Raw genomic sequence first — 16004 nt, forward strand, 5'->3', positions numbered from 1 at the left:
CTGTGATAGTTTGTGCATTCTAAGCACAAAGCATGACTTTGTACACTGACAGATGGGAAGGGAGGGGAATATATAGAGGCATGGAGCAAATGGTTATCAGCTTATGTTTTGGTACTTGAGGAGAAGTGTCTGAGCAAAAAGATGTCTGAGAGTGACAGCCTTGACAAATGACACCCTGAGAACTCCCCAAGACTAGAAAACAGAAACACAACTGGCCCTGAATGACTGGAGAGAACATTGTACATCCAAAGAGCCACTTGGCCTGCAGGAGTCCCCCCTGGTGAAATCTCCTCTACTGGAACCACAGAATCACTGAGCTTGGAAAACACCTCCAAGACCATCCAGTCCAACCTGGGACCCATCACACCTTGTCACCCAGCCCAGAGCCCTGAGTGCCATGTCCAGGCTTTCCTTGGACTCCTCCAGGGATGGGGATTCCACCACCTCCCTGGGCAGCCCCTTCCAATGACTGATCACCCTTTCTGGGAAGAAATTCTTCCTGATGTCCAACCTGAACCTCCCCCAGCACAGCTTGAGGCCGTTCCCTCTCATCCTGTCCCTTGTTTTGTGGGAGCACAGCCTGACCCCCACCTGTGTCCACCCTCCTGTCAGGAGTAGCAGAGAATCAGAAGGTCCTCCCAAGCCTTCTCTTCTCCAGGCTGAGCCCCCCCAGTTCCCCTCAGTTCCTCTCACAGGACCCACTCAACAGATCACATTTGTTCACCCCCTGCCTCACACTGGGAGGATTTCAAGGTGACTTTATGACCTGGTCCTAAATATGAATCCAACCACTGAGAAAAGTCTTTATTTGAAATAGTAAATCCTATTTTCCTCTTCCATTTACCTCTCCAGCCTTTCCTTCCTCAACATAGTGGTGTTCTGTGCTCCTGCTCTCTTCCCTAACCTTGCCAGCAGGGATTCAGGAGGACTATTCCCAGAGCTGGAGGAAGGACTGTTCACATCAGCTTATCACTGGAACTCATAATGAGGGATTATTCAGAGGTTGCTTTTTATGCTTACAGGAATCAGGCTGAACGAGCAGTTGAGGAAACACCAGTTACAAGCAGTAAATTACACTGGGGCAGAGTCCAATAAACACCATTAGACTGGGCCTTGTCCTCTTTGTCCCTGTACTTTGTACCCTCTGCTTTCAGACAGCTGGGCCTGCCACTCTCCAAGCAGCTTTATGTTAGGAAATGCTCCTTTTCCCTGCATCCTGCCCAGTGACTGTTGCCAGATTTGGGCCTTTCTTCACTGTACAAGCCGTTCTATCTTTACACATTAAAAAAATCCCAAAAGCTGTTACTTTGCAATATATGAGGTTATCAAATATGTGCTGTGTCCCAGAGTAAAGCTGAATAATTCAAATAGCAAGACCAAAAATTAACATCCATAGTTTAGTCCCAAGACTGCCTTTAAAGAGAAGTGGTGTTAGCTACTATCACATTGCACAAATACAAAGACTTTAATTTTTTTGTATTTCTGTGTTTGTTTTGCAGACTGCATGTTCAGAGAAATTAGTTTAATTATTATTTATTACACCACAGATTTTGGCAGCTTTCTGAAGAATTAATAGCAAAGTATTTAATAAAATTACCCACTATTTCAGACAAGGTATGAGAAAGTGTCATCTGATAATGACAGCTGTTCATTAATGCTGTAGGGGTCTATCAGATCAACAGCGAAGAAAATTTCTGAAACTAAAAGTGAGATTGTGAGACAGCTTAGGAGAACTACTGAAACCTTTCAGAGCCAGAAATAGGAACACTAACTCTGAGGCTCTCAGTTTCCTCATGTCTAATTCCCAACTACAAACTTCATTGCTGGAAGGAGTTTGCCCTTCCAGTCTTCTTTGCACTTGCTTGAAAGTTTGGAGGAGATTTTTTGAATGGAATAATATACAGATTTCTCTGACAACCACCACTACACTTCCTGCAGACCTTCACAGTCAGCACCAGCACTGGGAGAGCTGTTGGGAGCCCAAACTGGGAGACAGGAACGCTGCTCCAACAGGAACCTCCTCCATGGCTTCCAAGGGCCACAGCCCTCCCTGGACCTGGCAGCTCATGGATGGAGCAGACTCAGACTGCAGGGAGGAGATGGGAAAGGCTCAGTGCAGGCAATGGATGCCCAACATGGATGTGCTGAGCTTGGCAGCCTGGTGTTAAAAGCTTCTGACAGAATCTTCTACAGCTGAATTTTCAAAGAGCAGAAGAGAGATTTTGGTTGGCCAGTGAGAATGCTGGGCAAATTTTACCTCAAATTTAAGTTCTTGCTCCAAAAGAAACAGAGAGGTGTTCTCATGTTATTATCAGGAAACATTAATGCTTTTTTATTCAAGGAAGAATGTTTAAAAATAGATTTTTAGGAAAAATATTAGAAATATTTTGGTCTCAAAAGACAGTCTCAATTTTGTTAAAACTCTACATGACTAGAGCATCCCCAAAGCATCTAGGCTCTGCAATCCTAACAGCTACCACAACATGGTTGCTTCATTTGAACATTTCCTTTTCAGTAGATCTTGTTATTAGACAGATCACAACTCTGTACAACAACAAAGCAACCTTTCAAATCTTCCAAGCTGACTGCTTAATAGGATGAGGATATTTTTTTCTACTCTAGGTAGTCATTAAGTAATAAATACTTGATTGAAATTTTAAGAAATGCTTTGCTGTTCTCTGAAATCCAGTTGGAAGCAGAGTAGCTTCCATTTGAAACCTTGTATTTTGGTTAACCTGCTCTCTGCCACATCATACTTCAGTGTCCAAAGTTGTGCTTTCATAAGGGAAAGGAATCTAAAGCAAAAGCATTACACCAGTGTGTAACTTTAAAAAAATAGCATAATTTGATGACATTATAAAACATTAGACATGCCTTTTAACCTACACTTCATTTTTGTAAATTATGCCAATGAAACAAACTACTAAAGACTTTTTTTTGTTTGAAGTTCATCTTAAAAAAAAAAAGTCTGAATAAGTGGAAAAACCTTTTTTAGGTGGCAATCCCTGAAGTTAAATATAGAGACAAAAACTGGGAGAGATCATCCACAAGATGAGTTTATTAAAACTGATGGATGTTCATGGTTTCAAGGGAGTTTAAACTCAAGTTTTTCCTGAGAAGAATTCAAATTAACAAGACTCCCATTTCCAGAGACTAAGAATGCACAATACAATGTGAGACCTGCTCAAACAAACTCTTATCTATTTTTAACACTTTCCAAGCAGGTCTGGGATGAGCGAGGAGTTTCAGTGGCAGAACAAGCTGCTGCCAAACAGCACTGAGATCCACAGCATGCCAGAGCTGTTCCTGCTACCCTGAGGAGCAGCTCAGAACTGATTCCAAACACTGCCAGGTAGGGACTCCAGCAGAGCAAACCACTGTCAGCTCCTCCCTGCTGGGAAGGCAGCAAAAAGGAGCTGGAAGGAAAGGAAGAATCAGACAGATCCCTGTGTATCACACACTGAAAGATGCCCGAGAACACAAGGTATAAACTGCAATTCCTGGTTAATTATCTGAGCCCAGTGACTTCTGTGGAAATTTAAACCATGGCTGACTGAAATTTCAAAAAACAACTGGTAAAAATACGCAGAAGATTGAGCCTACACCCTGGAAAGACTTTATCCTGCTTCTCAATTCTGCAAATGGAAGCTCCAAGCAAAGGACTCAGAAGGCTCCAACACCCCAACTCCTGCCTCTGCTTCCAGGTATTTTCCAGGTAGGTAAGGAAAGGCAGATACTTAGAAGACCTTTGTTTTTATATTTCTGAAACAGAACTCTGATCCCAAAATAGGTAGTTCAGGAGAAGATTATCAGGTAATTAAAAGTCACCAAAGCAAATAAACCAGCAAGAGCACTGGAGTTTACAACCTGGTAAAAATGGTCATTTTCATGGGGAACTCTGAGCCATCACAAAGATTTGCATTTTGCTTAAAGTTTGTTAAATTTACTTTTCTGAAAGGAAGGAAAGTAAAGAGCAATCCAGTGTGAGTTGTTTTGTTTTCCACCTGCATGGATGTGCATCACAGGGCTGCTCCCCCTTCCGTCCACGGCACCTCCTGAAAGCTTCTCTCTGACAACCTGGCTTATGTTGTTCACTCCCATTTTGTTCTAAGCTCATGGATGTTCCCTACATTTTGCCTTCGCTCCCCTCCTTCCATCATTTCATCTCCTTTCTCTTCCTGGCACCATTTTCAGCAGCCCTGTTCCCTGCACTCCACCCCACGGTGGCTCCTTTCATTCCACCTCATCCTCTGCATCTCACGTCTTGCACTTCTGTTTCTGCAATTTTGGGCAAATCTTGCTTCTTTTGCCCAGCTCTTTGTGGTCACAGCTGCACGAATTCTGATGAAGTAGAGCAGGCTTCCCCAAGAAAGGTGGTGTTCTGTTCCACCAGCTGCAGTGGGGCAGATAAAGGGGTGTATCCCAAGTGCAAGTTAAGGCTAGAGGTGCCTCAAGAAGGAACACGATTAATGCAGGACACCACCTTAAACACATTATTTCTGCTCTAAAACAGTTCTCAGAAATATGATAATGACACTCTCCTTTAATGGAAAAGAGGCATTTAATTTAATAATTCTGCTATCCCAGGAAGACAAGTAGATTCTGTTCCCTTTTTTATCACTATGGCAACTCTCTAAGATACTGGAATCTATTACCGAGTGTGGATAGGAAATAGGGTATTTCACTCTACTCTCATAAGCCAAGGAATGTACAAACTTCCAAGCTGAAAAAAAACCCCAGCACTTGAAACCTTTGTTCAGCTGCCTTGGACTACAGGAGCCATCACACTGCAGTGCCTGAGCAGCAGCTGTGGAAGGTGCTTCTCCTCTTTTGCTTCTTAGTTCTCTTCAAAGCAGAACAGCAATCTCATTTCCTCTAGTTCCTGGAGTTTCATAGATTTTATAGAGGAAGCTTGTGACCAAACCTACAAATCTCACCTGAGGGTGCAACTCAGAGGGGATGTGACAAGTGAGAAATTCACCAACCTAATCCTGAAGACACCTTTTGGAACAGACTGGATCTCCACACTGTGTTGTTCCTTCTGCTTTTAAAGGTTTATTTTTCCCTCCCTTCTTTAGCAACACTGACACACCACAGCATTTCTTCCTCTAGCCCAGCATCAAGGAGATGGGTTGTACACCAAGTGTTCAGGCTGTAAATAAACTCTACCCTTCCCTCCTCCTTTCAGTTTTTACCATCTGTGCCCTCACCTCCACCAGCACAGCTCTCACTCCTGCAGTCCAGGGTTCTCCATCACCACATTCCTCCAGGCTCCCAGGACATGCAACCAACACAAGGGGCTGCAAATCCCACTCCCTGTTACAAACACATCATTTCCTGCTCCCTGGTTTAGCTTCCTCTCCAACACACTGTCAGAAACCTTACAACTGCATGCAGCTATGCTCCTTGTAATCCATTCTCCTTCGGGAAATTCTGCTCTCCTCTGTTGCCCCAGCCCACCTTTCACTCCAGGGTTTCCAAATTTAATTAAAGATCTGGCAGGACAGACTGAGTTCAGCCTCAATTTTCCTGTGAGAGAGAAAGCACCTGCATTTGTAGGCATGTGCCAAGGAGCAGCAACCACCTCTGATAACACTCCTGGGTTTCTATCTTATACCACCACCACCTAAACTTAATGCCATACTTTTTTTTTTTTTTTTTTTTTTTTAAATTAGCTGGTCCAGACAGATTAGTCAAAAAACCCCCCAAAACTACCCAAACAAAAAACGCAAAGTAACAAACTGATCTCCAAGTTAAATGTTGATTTTCATTAAATTTTGAAGCACTGACTCTGTACAAAAATGGAAGAAGGTTATCCTGGCCAAGTATTTAAAACCAAAACAATACCATGAGATTTAGACTGAGCTGACAACAGAAAAAATACTGAAAGGTTGATATGAGAAGCAAAGAACTCAAAGCAGCATGGGCTCAGTGGAAAATAAGCCTGGCTGAAGTAATCTGATTATGATCCAATCCTATAAACTAAAAATAGTTATCGTTAATATTCAATTCAGTATCTGCTGGATTTTTTTACTTGAAAACAGCCTGGAAAGAAAGGAAGCAAACAAGACAAGCTTGGCCAGACTTTGAAAGCCATGAATCTGCAAAATGCTTGAAGAAGAACAAACGTGAGCTCTCAGTGTGCCAACAGGAGGGAAGAAAAGACAATTGGATGAGGGGAAAGGGGCATCGTTGTGTGTCTGGAGTGATGGGGATGCTGCTGCAACAACGACCAACATGCTGTGGGAGTTCAGGAATGCCAGGTAAAAATGACAGAATCCAGAGGGGGCTCAAGTAGTGCTCAAAGGACTAATGGGCACGGCCAAAGACAGACTAATTGCAATGTAATAGCCTAATTTATTTGGCTTACTATTTAAGCTTATTAATTTGCTTATCTTATTAAGGCAAGGACTGAAGTGATTCTAAAGTACTGGCTTTGGGAATAAAAAGGTGATAACACAAATATTTTCTATTTAGCAAAGATGTATCAACAGGTAGGAGCTGAAGCTCTGTAGCTTCAAAGCCAAAATTAGAAAAAAATAGAAATGACTAAATACTACTGAAATAGTTATATTAATGTTTTATTTAAATAGTGTGTACCTCTATTCATCAAGAGGAGTTAGTTCACAAAAATCATAAGGCCTCTCATCAGAGGTATCCTATCTTTGTACCACTGTCATTTTCAGATGCTTTAGTTTTTATAAAATGGAACCATATAAATGAAAGCTAATTACAAATTCTCTTCTGCTTGTCCAGAGACAACACAGAAAGATGAGAAGAAAAAATTGTCTCTGGATAGTTGAGACCTTGACTAGAGTCCATTAACCAAACCCAGGGACCAAAGTCCAGGAAGGCAGAGGTGCAGAACAGAAGCCAAAAAATGAATCAAACTATTGCAGCCTCCTCTGCACCCCAGGACTGTGTTACTGAGCATGGCTGAGTGCAGCTCCAGGTGATGGCTCGAGCAAAGACAGGAGATCACACACAGGATGGACTGCAGCACAGAATTCCATCCACTCACTCAATCCTGCAGCAATTAAGTTGCCTCTTCAGACTGACATTGACTGCAGGATCACAAACCATTTATATTGTTAGTTAGGCATCCTAGGGAAACTGCACATCTCCCCCTCCCTCGGATCAATTTTTCTCTAATCACTTTGGAAATCACTGGTCAATTTGAGCCATTTTTCTTAATGGTCTCACAGATAATTAAGTTCCCAAGATTGCTGAGCAGAGATGGACAGGTAGATTATGACACAGTCCTGCTTCTGGCCAAGACAGATTGATTTTTTGCAGTAGCTGGGAGGGGGCACGTCCAGGACACAGAGGTTATTCTGTATCACCTCCCATCACTGCTGAGGGCAGGGGAAAGGGAGTCCCTTCCAGGGAGAAGGGGTGTTCAGAGCATTTTGCATGTGAGCCATTCACCTCTCTATTTGTTTTCTTATCTCTTTGCTCTTTCTTGCTCTTATCTCAACCCGTGATCTTTGCCTTTTGTGCCTCTCTCCTCTCCAGCCCACGGCACGGGGAGGGCGTCAGGGAGAGTCACTAAATTGGGGAATACCATTCTTAAACCACAACAGCCTTATCTGGCACCAGTGTGGCTCCAAGAGTTGAGATAACAACAGATCTGCCGAAGCAGGCTGGAAACAAATTTATCTGAGCATTTGCTGTATTAGGTAGGGGAGCACAGTGTTGCTTTGTCTGTTCATGTGGGTGTGGTACTTCACCTGTTTCCTTAAGTGCCCATTGTGCTCTTTTTCAGAGCAGGGAGAGACAGCAGGATGGCTTTGTTGCTGTCCTGTGGGATATCAGTTTATGACATGCTAACACGGAGAGCAATGAGATTCATTTGGGATGAGTGTTCAGGGCTGCTCTCCTGCCCTTACTTCAGCACTGCCTTTGGGAATCCCTTAATGATCCTACACAGTCTGTGGGGGGAACAGGAGAGAATTATTTTCCCCAGCTTTCCACTCTCATTTTCTCCTTCAGGCCTGTTACAAGAGTTTTTGAGGATTTAAATTAAAAATTTCCCTCGGATGTTAAGTATGCAATCATTGTGGCAGAAGTTTGCATGGAGTGTGCCACGGCCATAGGCCAACTCACTGGCACTGCTGTCAATGAAATGAGAACAGGGCCTCAGGTGACTCCTTAACTCTGGCAATATGGAGATCATCTCTTTTACTCCCTACCAACGTGTGGAATGACTGACCAAGACTGTGGACAGATAAGACTGAGCAAACTAGAAAGTAAATTCCCATGTGGACACCAGTACAGACCAGAATCTCTGCTACTGGGAGCAAGCTGCCACTGGCTTGAGAGGGGACACACCACAAAGTAACCTCTGGTTTTACCTGCATGGTCACAGAGTGGACATGAAGAAGTGGGATGAAAATCTCACGTCTGCCCTGGCAGCACGAGCATGAGAGTTGAGAGGAAGAGCAACCACCACAGGAAATTCTTCGAGGATAAATGTCCCTCCATTTTCCTGGGGGCACATCCTCAGACACAATGAAGGGCTGATGTTATTTCACAACCTCCTTAAGATATCTCTGGTTCATATTTGCAAGAAGAGAGAAATAAGTACCATGATCAGAACTAGAGGGGCCCTACCCCCAGCCAGTGGAGAAAAGGGATTGTTGGATCTCTTGGACTGTGTGGATCCACAGCCTGGCACATCAGATGCACAAGAATATGAGGCTTTAGTTGACACTGGTGCACAATGTCCCTGATGCCACTGAGATCTGCAGGGGCAGAATCCATCTCTGTTTCTGGGGTGGCAGGGGGATCCCAACAGATGATTGTGTTGAAAGCTGAAGTGAGCCTGGCTGGGAATAAATGGCAAAACACTCCATTGTGACTGGCCCAAAGGCACCAGGCATCCTTGGCATGGATCACCTCAGAAGAGAGTATTTCAAGGTCCCTAAAGGGAATCGTTGGGCTTTTAGAAGAGCTGCTATGGAGATAGAGAGAATTCATTCCTTGTCTGGTCTCTCAGAGGACCCTTCTGCTGTGAGACTGATGAGGGATGAAGAACAACAAGTACTGATCACTACCACAACAGTGCCCTGTTGGCAATGTGGCACCAGCTGGCTCTGCAGGACCCCACCCCTGGGATGGCCATGGATTGGAGATCTGGGAGTGCTCAGCAAGCCCTGCTCACCCTTTAACAGCCCTATAGGACCAGTGTGTCAGTCCAATGGAAAGTGCAGACTGACAGTGGACTATGGTGGCCTGAATGAAGTCACACCATTACTGAGAGCTGCTGTGCCCCAGGAGTAGAAACACAGCTCCACTACTTGTATGGACTGATCCAGACTGCACTGGAAAAGGGTGAGGCTCCAGAACTTTACAGAACATTGGTGACATCACTGTATGGGAGAACAGGGCAGAGGAAGTTTTTGATAAAGGGGAGAAGATAATCCAAATCCTCCTGAAGGCTGGTTTTGCCATAAAGCAAAATAAGGTTAAAGGGTCTCACTGTAGGTTTTTGGAGGACACATATCCCAGACTACAGTCAGAGTGTCAGCTCTCTCCATCTTGTGAAATGGAAGAGAAATGATTTCAAGTGGAACAACACTTGAAAGTTAACAACAGCAAGCTCTGAACAGATCCAACAAGAGGTTGTACAAGCAGCAGCCCCTGGGCCAGTCAAGACAGGACAGGATGTAAAAAACATGCTCTGCAGTCCAGGAGAATGGTCCTTCCTGGCCTGTCTGGTAAAAAGTACCTAGGGAGACTTTAGGATGACATCTGAGGTTCTGGAGTCAGGGATATAGAGGATCCAAATCCTGTTACACCCAAACTGAAAGAGAGATCCTGGCAGCCTATGAAGAGGCTCAAGCTGCTTTCAAAGTGACTGGCACTGAAGCACAGCTTCTCCTGGAACCCTGACTACCAATTCTGGGCTGGATGTTCAAAGGGAAAGTGCTTCTCACACATCATGCCATGTGAGCTCCTGATGCAGTGTGCAACCAGCAAACAGCACACCAGCCCTCCTGCCCTGGAAGACATCTAGGACTGACAGAACCCACAGGCAGGGACTAAATGAACTCAACAGACATCTTGGAGGGATGGCCACTGACAGATGGCCACTACAGAAATGATACCTGTGCTTGTGGGAGATGTATATATTTATATATAAGTACAAATACATACACATGGTATAGAATAAGGTGTAATGTCCTGGTTCCAGCCAGGATACTGAAGTTATTCTGTACCATCTCATGCCACTGCCAAATAAAAGGAGTCTCTTCTGGGGAGAAGGGGTTCCTCCTGAGTAAGCCAGCAGGAGGGAGTGGGGGTAACGCTGTTCTGAGCATTTTGCATGTGAATCACTTGCCTCTCTCATATACTTTCGTTATTAATATCGTTGCTGTTCCTGTTTCTTATCTCATTGCTGCTTCCAGTAAATTGTTCTTATCTCAGCCTGTGATCTCTGCCTTTTCTGCCTCCAATTCTCCATCCCACTGCAGGGAAAGGAGGACTGAACGAGTGGCAGCGTGGTTTGGACAATCTCAGTGGGAGCACTGAATTCGGGAATGTCACCCCTACAGCATGGCAGACTCCAGATTGACATCCCCATGAAGGAAGGCACAGAGACCTCTGCCATCACCCACTGCATTTAGCAGCAGACACTACCCAGGGCTCTTGAGGAGCCACCACCATTGCCAGCACTGTCCTGTCAGCACCTCAGAGATTATCTGAGGACACGGGAGGGAGCTGAAAGCTTGACAGGAAACAGTTCAGAAGACCCCCACGGTGGGGGTGCTGTAAAGAACTGCAGCTTTGACAGTGGCAGTGTGAGGACACACAGCCAACCTACTGGGTGTGCTACTCGGATCTGTTCTGACAATAGAAAAACAGGGCAGTCAGAACCACCTTTTTTTTCTCACCAAACTCTTCCTGCACCTCTGAACCTGACAAAATAACTACAGGAGGAAGTCACAAAGTCAGCCTTTTAGTGAGCCACCACTAATCCTGCACTATTCTGGACTTAGTCTATGGTATAAAACCTAAAAATCAATTAAAGTCCCAGATTAATAATTTAAATTATTTCAGAGAACAGAACATGCCTGTCATAGTTAATGATGAGAGAGAGCAGAGGCATCCTAGATCTGATCTGTTTTGATAAGAGGCCAGATCTTCACAAACTAACAGCAGTGTTGAAGAGTTGCATACGTGAGAGCTTGGCTGTTCACCAGTGTAAATTGCTCTAGTAAAACACATCTGCCACTCACTACTGCTTTCTTCTAAATCCCTGGATTTGCAAGGAAGGACATTCTCCCTACTTCCTCCTGCTGTACCATTGCCACCACTGCGTGTGATCCAAAATGCCAAGGCTGAGGAGACCGGAACCATTTCCACCCTCCAAGAGCTGCTGTAAACTCCGATGTCCTTTTCTGAATGCCTGAGCTGGAACTTTAGGGTTCCACTTCATCAATAGCCTTAGGCTGAGAGCAGCTGTGCACAAACACTGCAACCCTTACAGAGCCACAGCTACTCAGCATCTCTCATGCTTCACCCAAAATCCCCAGTTACATCACTGAGATGTGAGGGACACTTTTCCTCCCTCTCTCTCTCGTTTTTATTTTAGAAAATAGAGCAAGCTGGCACAAAATGGGAATTCTGCACTTCCCACTATGACCTACACATCCAAGCAGTATCCTTTGGGTTCACCATGAAGAGAATGACTGGGTACAAACCCAGTACCCTGCTTCTGGGATAGGGATGACTCAATTTCCAGACATGCCATCCCAAGCACCCTTTACTTCCTTCTTTCATGGGCCTCACCAAAATCAACCACTTCATACTCCATTATTAGATTAAGCCTTTAAATCCTTTGCCATCAAATTACCACACCTACCTCAAATCTGGGCTTTCAACACACGAGTTGGTTACAACACTCAGCATTTTGCTCCCTCTTTCTCTCTTCCCATCCACTGAAATGTTTTTACAAGCAGCACATCCCCTTGCTTGGTTTAAATAGTTTTAACTTTCTTCCTCTGGGTCTTTATTCTCTCTCTCAAGACAAGGAAATCGAACAGTTGGGTGTCTCAGATGCTCAGAAGTTACGAACTGCAGTCTACAAAGCACTGTGAATGAAGGAGTCAATCTGCTAGGTAATGGAAGACCTAAGAAATTCAGACTGACAGGCAATTCAGCTGCTTTTAATGCTGCTAGTGACAGTGAAAGAGGACAGGACTGCTTCCATAATGCTTACTTCTGCCTCCCAGAGAGGTAACACACAGAGACAGGGACCTGTGCCTTGCCATCTGCACACTCCCCCAGCAGATCCCAGGTGAGCAGAACACACACGAGCTCCAGAGCTGCTGTGATCTGGCATCAACCCTCTGGAGTTAATCCCTCCTCAGCCCCCGTGTGCTGCTGCCACGGCTCCCAGCAGTGCTTTGCTCACAGACTCGGTACCAAAGAGCAGCTTTGCAGCAGGCACAGGCTGAGGACTTTGCTCTTTGGACTCTTATCTCCCTCTGGAATGAGGCCCAAACCTCCAGCATGAAGCAAGGTCCACCTCAGCGATTCCAGCTCCCAGAGAAGTGCAGGAGACAGGTTCATTAGGAATTCGTGTTCATTTGTGAAGGGGAAAGACAGGCTTTCTTTACTACACTGGCATCATCTTGCATCTGTTTACTGACAAAAAAAACCCCTAAGTCTCTACAAATTGCTATTTCATCCTATAGTAATGTGTTCCAAAAGAAAGTCACCATGGCGCTTGGAATGTATATGCCAGAGGGACAGATGGAGAGGCAAGGAAAAGATTAATCATTTTATGGCAGAAAGCCAGTGGTGTTACCAAAAAAAAAAAAAAAAAAAGTGAATTCAATCTCAGTGCAAGAATGGTGGCAATGATGTTATCTGAGCTGAGGTGAGAGCACTCACCTAAACCAAACTGCAGGTTTGGCAGTTTGACAAAACACTCAGTTAAATATACTCACTTTTAAGTCAGTGAGAAGAAAGTCTTAAAATGTAACATTCCAAGAATCAGTTTTGAGAATTAAATCGTGATCTGGCTACCACTGTTCAGAGGAAGCCAAGCTCCAAGTCTCCCATCACTTTAAGCTAATTGCTATAACCAAGGCCTACCACAACAGATTCATGAAGCAATTACTGTCTTGCTCTTCAGCAGTAAATTAACTCAAATTAAAATACTCAAATGTCCAGGAATAACCGTAATTTACTTCATCCTTTATTACTAAAATTTGGTAAAACTAGAAATAAAACTTTAAAAATCCTATTATAAAGAAGCCAGGTGTTTTATTACCACTTGTAATAAGATGTGAAATTGTCTTCCAAGCATTTCACAGAGGCCAAAGAAGAACTTCAGTATTCCGAGGCCTTTAAAAAAAATGAACCCGTGTTTCCCCACAATTACTGAATACAAAAGAGAAAATTTCATGGGAAAACCTTCTTTACATATGACTGGATATATAGAGAACAGATTATTAATACATTCAACTACATTTTCCCAGGTAAAGAAAATCAAATGATCTGATGCTTACACTGTATACATGCCTGAAGAAAGAAAATGTTTCCAAAATTCTGCACAAGCCTGAGTACAAACACAATGGAATCTACTACAATTTCTGCACTCAGTATCACTGTTGTACTTATGCATCAAAATAAAGCTTAGAAGATTTACTTTGTAATGAGTGTCACCTCTGCAAACAACAACTTCAAAGCTCTAATGGATAATTAGCCACAATTGATCAATGCATTCCAATTGCTTCAAGAGCTTTTGTAAGTGCCAAGCAGAGCAAGTGGCTTTTCTCAGATAAACAAGAATTATTCTTAGTATACAAGAACAGAAACTTAACCAGAACCACAAAATTAACTGTAGATGTTTCAAAGGCTTATTGCATCAAGAAAATCTAGTTTGGACACAGAGAATAATTGAAAAATAGTTAGAAAGAGGATTTTGAAAGGCTGAAATTCAGTGAAGTTATGCCTCAGATACTCAATTGTACATTCACAGGCCAAAATTTTTATGAGTTAATTCCAGGAGAAGCTTCAGCATGTACTAAAACACATTCATGGTCACACCAGAACAGAGTTTTCTAACACAGGTTCCTAATTGAGTACCCCTGTCCTCCCCCATTTCTGCACGTCACCATCATTAAGCCAAATTACAAAAAGTTTAGGAACAGTAGTGACAGGCAAGGGGCAATGTCTTCCAAGTGAAAGCCAGGAAATTTAATCAGATATGAGAAAAACTCTTCCCTGGGAGGGTGGGCAGGGCTGGCACAGGGTGCCCAGAGAAGCTGTGGCTGCCCCTGGATCCCTGGCAGTGTCCAAGGCCAGGCTGGACAGGGCTGGGAGCAGCCTGGGACAGTGGGAGGTGTCCCTGCCCATGGCAGGGGTGAGATGAGATGAGCTTTAAGTCCATCCAACCCAAATATGCCACGATCCTGTAATTCTATAAATGCAGATTTCTATATCGAATTCAACCCAAAGTTTGCACTCCTTCCTTTCTTTCCTGTACTGTGGATCTCAGCCTTTCAGACTGTACCCAACAGCCCCCAGAAGAATTGCCAGCTGTGTCTGCCAGCACCTCAGCAGTTTGGAAGTGCCTACAGTCAGCTGGAGACAGCCCAGGACAGGGAGAGCACGTCATGCTCCAAAAATTTAGTATTATAAGAAATAAGCTGTTTTGGTAAGAGCAAACAGTAGCACTACTTAAGAGGTTTTTTTTCCCCATTTATCTCCCAGCAGCAGGCCAGGGATACATTATCAGGCAGCCCATGGAATGTGATATTCCACAGATACCGGGAGAAAAGGCAACAGTAGCTCAAGGAGGAACAGCAACAGGAAAAGTATCTCCAAACTATAAGGAAAAGAGATATTCTGTGTCCTTCCTTTACCGTGTATACTCTCCTTGATAGACATGAATCCTAAAGGGAAAGTGGAAACAGTGAAAGGAGAAGCTTGACTCTGAAAGTAACTATTCTTTTTCAATTCAGACCAGACAGAAAAATCAAATAGACAAGAAACAAACTCACATTAGAGGTTACATTAAATACAATAAAATAAACAAAAATCAATATTGTTTACGCCAAACAACTACTTAGCACAAATATCACAGTCTGACATTAACTATGGAGAAATGTAACCATAAATAATTTACACCATTAAAATAATTTTTAAATAACTTTAAGAGCCAAATATATTTGTTTTGGAACACCACAGTGACTTCAAGCACTACTGTGACATTTCTAGTCCTTCTGTAAAACATGCTCCCCCTGAAGATTTAACAATACCCATGAAGCTGTTGAGATAATTCTGACCAGGCTTTCAAACAAGGCAAGATCCGATGGTTGTCTTTAAACAGGATTAAAATTGAACAGTTTAACAAACCAGGCCTGTACACACATTCCTCCCTGACAGCAGCTGCACAGAGGATGATCCAGAAATGCTTTTTAACCCAAGATGCCCCATATCAGACTGAGGGAGCCACCACTGTTTGTTCCAAGAGAGAAATCTCATCTTCAGCTGGTGGTGTTCCAACACTTGTCCATTACCAGGGTACAAAGATCCTCCCGTCCTAAAAGCAGTTATTTAATTAAGTCAATTTGCCAAAAGCTTCAAAGGGCATTTGTTTTGTTTCCAAAACTCCCCTGACAAGCAGAGCAGCCACGCAGCCAGGACAGCATTGTCTGCAATCACTCAGAGAACACAAATCCTTTCCACCCAAAACAGCAACAGAGTGCTAAAAAATAAATCTATTTACCACTCTCTTGAAAAATTCTATTTCATTTCTTTGGGCAAGGATGGTCCTATATTTAACATGCTGTATATTCATTATGATTCATTCTAAAACAAAGGCACTGTTGAACCCTTTTGAGGGCACAGGACATTGTTATTTCCCAAACCTAAATAGGATTTGTACATAGATACCAAAGGACACCTTCATCACTTTGGGATTTGAGCATCTTCAGAACATGTAAGCACAGACATTTCCAGCTGCTACTTACAGGTAGTTTTTGTAG

General features: G+C 43.5%; 1 protein-coding gene and 1 long non-coding RNA gene across 7 annotated transcripts in view; one reads left to right on the forward strand and one right to left on the reverse strand.

Moving 5' to 3' along the window:
• Positions 1–16004, reverse strand: part of CREBBP (CREB binding lysine acetyltransferase) — a 96232-nt gene that overhangs the window by 57962 nt on the left and 22266 nt on the right. The window lies entirely within an intron of this gene.
• LOC148221924 (uncharacterized) lies at positions 2872–13277 on the forward strand. Of its 2 annotated transcripts, none has more exons than XR_015807260.1 (3): positions 2872–3715; positions 6045–6263; positions 10476–13277. It is a non-coding gene; the product is annotated as an uncharacterized LOC148221924 (long non-coding RNA). The 2 variants fall into 2 exon arrangements; XR_015807261.1 differs by lacking the exon at positions 10476–13277 and adding an exon at positions 7993–10404.

The sequence above is a fragment of the Sturnus vulgaris genome, chromosome 16 (genome assembly GCF_052056855.1).
Source record: "Sturnus vulgaris isolate bStuVul1 chromosome 16, bStuVul1.hap1, whole genome shotgun sequence".
NCBI lineage: Eukaryota > Metazoa > Chordata > Aves > Passeriformes > Sturnidae > Sturnus > Sturnus vulgaris.